Source organism: Coregonus lavaretus, assembly GCF_964263955.1.
Source record: "Coregonus lavaretus genome assembly, chromosome: 5".
In the NCBI taxonomy this organism is placed as follows: Eukaryota; Metazoa; Chordata; class Actinopteri; order Salmoniformes; family Salmonidae; genus Coregonus; species Coregonus lavaretus.
Genome location: NC_139992.1, coordinates 24,051,611 through 24,058,011, shown reverse-complemented (window position 1 = coordinate 24,058,011; position 6,401 = coordinate 24,051,611).

The following is a 6,401-nucleotide window of genomic DNA, read 5'->3' as shown; positions in this document are numbered from 1 at the left end:
TTATCCTTCACCCATATTCATTTAATCCTTTCTTTAAAAATAGTCCATTCCTCTTTGCCCTGTGTAGCGATGATTGTGTGTTGTTATGCTGGAGCCCCATCTGCCACACCTCTCCCACCTGACTCCCTGCCCCTCAATCCCTCTCAGCACCTTCCATCTATACTGAGAAGTCCAAAAGACTTCTCAACAGCTTCTACCCCCAAGCCATAAGACTCCTGAACAGCTAATCATGGCTACCCGGACTATTTGCACTGCCCCCCCACCCCCACCCCATCTTTTTACCCTGCTGCTACTCTGTTAATTATTTATGCATAGTCACTTTAACTCTACCCACATGTACATATTACTTCAACTACCTCAACTAGCCGGTGCCCCCGCACATTGACTATGCACCGGTACCCCCTGTATATATAGCCTCCTTACTGTTATTTTATTTTGACTTCTGCCCTTTTTTTCTCAACACTTTTTTGTTGTTGTTTTATTTTACTTTTTTATTAAAAATAAATGCACTGTTGGTTAAGGGCTGTAAGTAAGCATTTCACTGTAATGTCTGCACCTGTTGTATTCGGCGCATGTGGCCAATACAATTTGATTTGATTTGATTTGACATGTGTTGCTTGTGAAGAGCCTAAGCCTGTAGTAACCTCTATTGTTTCCTTTAAAAGCCTGATGGCTGTGAAACAAAAGCTGCAGTAAGATACTGAGAATCCGATTGGCTGGCTGACTGTGCCCACAGAGGACCAGGGTAGGTCAGAAGCCAGCCTCCCTATCCTCTTTCACACTGTCACTGCCTTTGGCATATCACCACACACACACACAAAACAAACACACAAATACACAAATACACATCCTTTCACATGGTCGGCCTCGGACTGGTGTGTATCAGTATCAGTAACTAAGTACTGACACTCACACACAGACAACCTTTGTTTTCCAACTGTCTGCATGTCAGGGAGTTAAAAGGGGCTTTAGTTGAGGGAAAGCAGTTGGTCAGCGTGGTCACAGTCCTCAGAAAGACGTGGGTTTCAGGCACTTACTGAGCGTGTGCAGCAATGCCAAATTCCATCAGGGGAAGGAGCGTGCTAACCCAGCTTCCTGTTTTCCGAGGCCAGCACACGTCGCAATGCGACCCGGGCCAAGCATGATGAGCATGGGTGGTGAGACAGCTTTCAGCGGCCCTGTTACCGGGGATTACGCCCGTGTTGTTTAATAGCGCTATCGTTACCAGAATAGAACGCAGTTTATCCAAGTAATCAGTCAGACCTGTGCTTTACTGAAGAGCTGTTAAGGAATGGTCGCCATGGAATTTATGCGAAACCCTCTTCGTCTCGTCTCTGTCCAATAGATCCAGGTGAGGGACATGAAGGAATGCAGCTGCCAGCCACAAATCTGCATTCAGACACGCACCCAGGGCATATGCAGCCTCCATAGATAGATTGATGGTGGGGGAGCCGAGCGAGCGCCGCATGGCAGTCCCAAAATCAGCCCCAGCCAGCCATGTTGGCCTTAACACAACGGACACGCTCTTAAGCCCACAGCCCTAGTAACATTTTATGTGACAAGCATTATAAAGGTGATTTATAGTACGCATGTGTGTTTGCAGAATATATTCCAGAATATTTACATGGGGGGATTAGCTGGGCATTTTCAAATGCTTGAATGATGGTTGTCCACCGCATCCATCTATCGACCACTAAACAAACTTCCTCTGAAAATAACGAGCGCAGCGAATGGCGACTCAGAATGCCTATACTGAAGGCCCGTCAAGGACAAGAGATGCATGCTGTGCCAGAGCTGGGAAATGCGCCGCTTAAAAGCATTGTGTTGTTTTACAGGCCTTTTTATTTATGGCATGGAGCTTTACTATACCCCTATAATGCTGGTTATACATCCAGAACCACTTGTATTGTTTACCCCATGATCACCCCTGAGATTTCTCAATGTAGACTCTATGTCCTAGATAATGCTTTACATTAAGTTGCTATTTACACCGGTGCAGTAACACTGTCTACTGCCATACTCACACTCACACAATCATCACAATCTTGAGGAGATCAGTGATGGCATTAAAGGATATCCCTAAGAAATACTGCTTGTCTTGTTGAAGATCTCTCTCTCTCTCATTTTATTGCCACCAATCATCGTATTCAGATCCTATTTGAGCTGCGCAGGCTCCAGACAAAACGAGCTGCCGTCACAAATTTTATTTTCTCCTGGTGGAGGCACAGGGACAGCTGTTTCACTGTATCTGGGCACCATCATACCCCCCCCCCCCCCCCCCATCCCAGCACACCGTACCTCCCACCCCACCAACGAACCCACATATGTGTGCTATTCCACCATCACCCCCCAAACCACCCCAACACCAGGCCTCTTTCTCAAGTGCAGGTTTTGCTCAGCACTAAAGGCAATTTGAAACCCACAACCTTCAATCCCTCAACATCTCTCCGCTCTCCCCTCTACATTAATATCCTTTCTCAAACCCTGGTCATTCCTATTCCCACACAGCTCAGTCTGGCCCTTGTCGGAGTTCAGTATCCGGGTCAGCCAACCAGGTCAGTCACACTATGCACAGCCCTCTGTGGACGTGGCCGCTCCGGACCGGACATCTTTCATTAAGCCACGGAGGTGACCCTGTGGGGCGTCTATGTACTCAGCAGGCCACCCGCCACAGGAGACCCCTGGCCAGGCCGGGCCGGGCCGCTTCCATCTGGGCCCTCAGGTTGATCAGAAACACCTGCCTCGGGGTTGATGGTATCTCAAACATCTCTGTTCCCTCCAGAAGAGAAAAATATATATTTAAAGTATTTCCTGTTGACCTGTGCATCCACATTTCAGAGAAAGGTTGTGTGTGTGTGTGTGTGTGTGTGTGTGTGTGTGTTACCTCATAGACATATGAGCTGCTCTATGCTGTTTTTCACACACAGAGCAAAGGGAAACAATGAATCACCAACCAGTTGGATCCAGAACACGTTCTCTCCTCCCCTCCTCTCTTCCCTGCATGTGGACAAAAAACTAGAAACAGAGAGGAATTATTTTCTCATATTTACCTAGGCAAGAGGTGTCTATCCAGAAAAGTTCTTAAGACAAATTTGACAGCTGGCTGTAACTTTACATTCCTTAATAAAATGAGATAAAAAGTATTTTAAAGTGTTTAATGTGTCGTTTAATGTGTCGGCAATTGGCAATAAATCAACGCGTTGCTATAGTTGGACACTCAGTACTCAAAATACATTCAAGATAAAGGTATGCAAGGTATTTGAAGGTATTGGAATCTCAGTTGTGACACACAGGTGACTTAGTTTTGTAATACACTTGTCAGTTGTACAGTAACACATTGAGATAGTGAATCTCTGACAGTTAGTGACTCATGATGGGCCAATAACACTTAACAATCCACGGCAAAGAGGAGAATAAACACAAGAGGGTAATAGTTTACCAGCAATCTTACCAGACTTATATACCCAACCAGCAGTCCGGACTATAACATTTTTTTTTCCTAGTGTCCACAATCAAAGTGACGTTTTTTATCCCATTTTTTTGCACAGTTTCAATAATGGTCTTCAGCCAGACTTGCCCAGTAGGGTTCCCTTGGGACAGATTGCACGTCTGGGAGTATGTAAAACGTCTGAAATCTGCTCAGAAAGAAAGATCAATGACCACAGAGAGGATTATAGGATACTTTCCAGTCAGCGTGCTGTCACTCAAAAATGGCCTCAAAGCCCAGCAGGCACTGGAACCCTCTCAACTTTGCTAGAGTGTCTCGTAAAATATCCAGCCTGTCAGAAGTGTGTTTGGAATTTTAAATTGTTCCAGTTTCATATTTTACTATATGGCAGGCATACATCTATTAATCAATCAATCAGATTGTTTGCATATTTTACTGCTAATGAAAGAAGCCTAGATGAAAGGATGTGAGGGGGTTCTTATTCAAGCAGTTACTTTCCACTTCAGAACTGATCTGGCATTGGAAGACAATGTTTTGATACGGTAGTACTGTGCTATAGCAGACTCTGCTGTGTATTATATCATATGCTTTGTAGATTTCTACTGTGTTCTTCTTACCATGTACGCACCTTTCCTCTGTAAAGCTAAGGTAAGTTTGCAGTGAGGAGAATTTGATTTTAAATGCTCCTGGAACTGAGTAGGGGGATATCAGACAAATAACGTGAATAATTATTGCAAATAATGTTCAGATACATGGAGTTATGCCAAATTATGAAATCATTGCTGCTCTTCTCTCCGGTACATCTACTCATTACTCTAGTCACGGTTGGAAAACAGGTGTTTTCAATACTGAGCCCTGTCTCCACGGTCCCGGACCCCCTTCATTTTCTGATGATGGTTCATATATGATATTTCATGGTTAAAACCGTACTCATGATAGGAAGTGATTGGGCAGGAACGTTCTCCTCTGAGGACATCCATGTAATGGATGCTGATTGGCCTGCTAAATCACTGAGGTCTGTAAGGCTCTAATGAGGGACAGCACAGATCAAGAATAGAATCATCATAAATACTGTATGTTTTCCTTCTCTCTCTCTCCAATGTTCAAATGATTACGAGCTGCTTTTCTCTGGCAGACAGAACCAGCAGGACTGGGCTGTGTTTTTTCAGTTTGATAGATGTGTTGTTGAGTCATTGGTTAAAACCAATGAGAGCAGAGGTGTGTTTACAGGACCTTAAGCTTGTGAGAATAAGACCATTCTTGGATACTGTTTCTTAAATACATGATATACTGGTAAATCATTTTCTCCATCTTTACTGTTCCATACTTGGATAGTTATATAGTATTGCAGATTTCCAATGTTAAAGCCACAGTCAGTAAGATGTCCTGTTATTTCAACTAATGAAATAAACCTGATTGATTTAATAATATATCATACTGTCTATACAGTGCCTTCAGAAGTATTCATACCCCTTGACTTTTTCCACATTTTGTTGTGTTACAGCCTGAACTTAAAATTGATTAAATTGAGATTGTGTGTCACTGGCATACATACAATACCCCATAATGTCAAAGTGGAATTATGTTTTAAACATTTTTACAAATTAATTAAAAATAAAAAGCTGAAATGTCTTGAGTCAATACGTATTCAACCCCTTTGTTACGGCAAGCCTAAATAAGTAGTAACATTTTGCTTAACAAGTCACATAAGTTTCATGGACTCACTCTGTGTGCAATAATAGTGTTTAACATGATTTTTGAATGACTCCCTCATCTCTGTACCCCACACATACAATTATCTGTAAGGTCCCTCAGTCAAGCAGTGAATTTCAAACACAGATTCAACCACAAAGGCCAGGGAGGTTTTCCAATGCCTCGCAAAGAAGGGCACCTATTGGTAGATGGGTAAAAATAATAAAAATAATGGACAATTAATATCCTTTTGTGCATGGTGAAGTTATTAATTACACTTTGGATTGCACCCAGTCACTACAAAGATACAGCCGTCCTTCCTAACTCAGTTGCTGGAGAGGAAGGAAACCACTCAGGGATTTCACCATGAGGCCAATGGTGACTTTAAAACAGTTAGAGTTTAATGGCTGTGATAGGAGAAACTGAGGATGGATCAACAACATTGTAGTTACTCCAAAATACTAACTTAAATGATAGAGTGAGAAGAAGGAAACCTGTACAGAATTAAAATATTAAAAAACATGCATCCTGTTTGCAATAAGGCACTAAAGTAAAACTGCAAAAAATTTGGCTAATAAATTAACTTTATGTCCTGAATACAAAGCATTATGTTTGGGGCAAATCCAACACAACAAATCACTGAGTACCACTCTTCATATTTTCAAGCATGGTGGTGGCTGCATCATGTTGTGGGTATGCTTGTTATCGGCAAGGACTAGGGAGATTTTGGGGATAAAAATAAACGGAATAGACCTAAGCACAGGCAAAATCTGGTTCAGTCTGCTTTCCAACAGACACTGGAAGACAAATTCACCTTTCAACAAGAAAATAACCTAAAACACAAGGCCAAATATACACTGGAGTTGCTTACCAAAATGACATTGAATGTTCCTGAGTGGCCTAGTTACAGATTTGACTTAAATCGGCTTGAAAATCTATGGCAAGACTTGAAAATGGCTGTCTAGCAATGATCAACAACCAACTTGACAGAGCTTGAAGAATAAAAAATAAAGAATAATGTGCAAATATTGTACAGGTGTGGAAAGCTCTTAGAGACTTACTCAGAAAGACTCACAGCTGTAATCGCTGTGAAATGTGATTCTAACATGTATTGACTCAGGGGTGTGAATACTTATGGAAATTAGATACTGTATTTCTGTATTTCATTTTCAATCATTTGGAGAACAAAAATATAAAAATGTTTTCGCTTTGTCATTATGGGGTATTATGTGTAGATGGGTGAGAAAAAAATATATTTAAT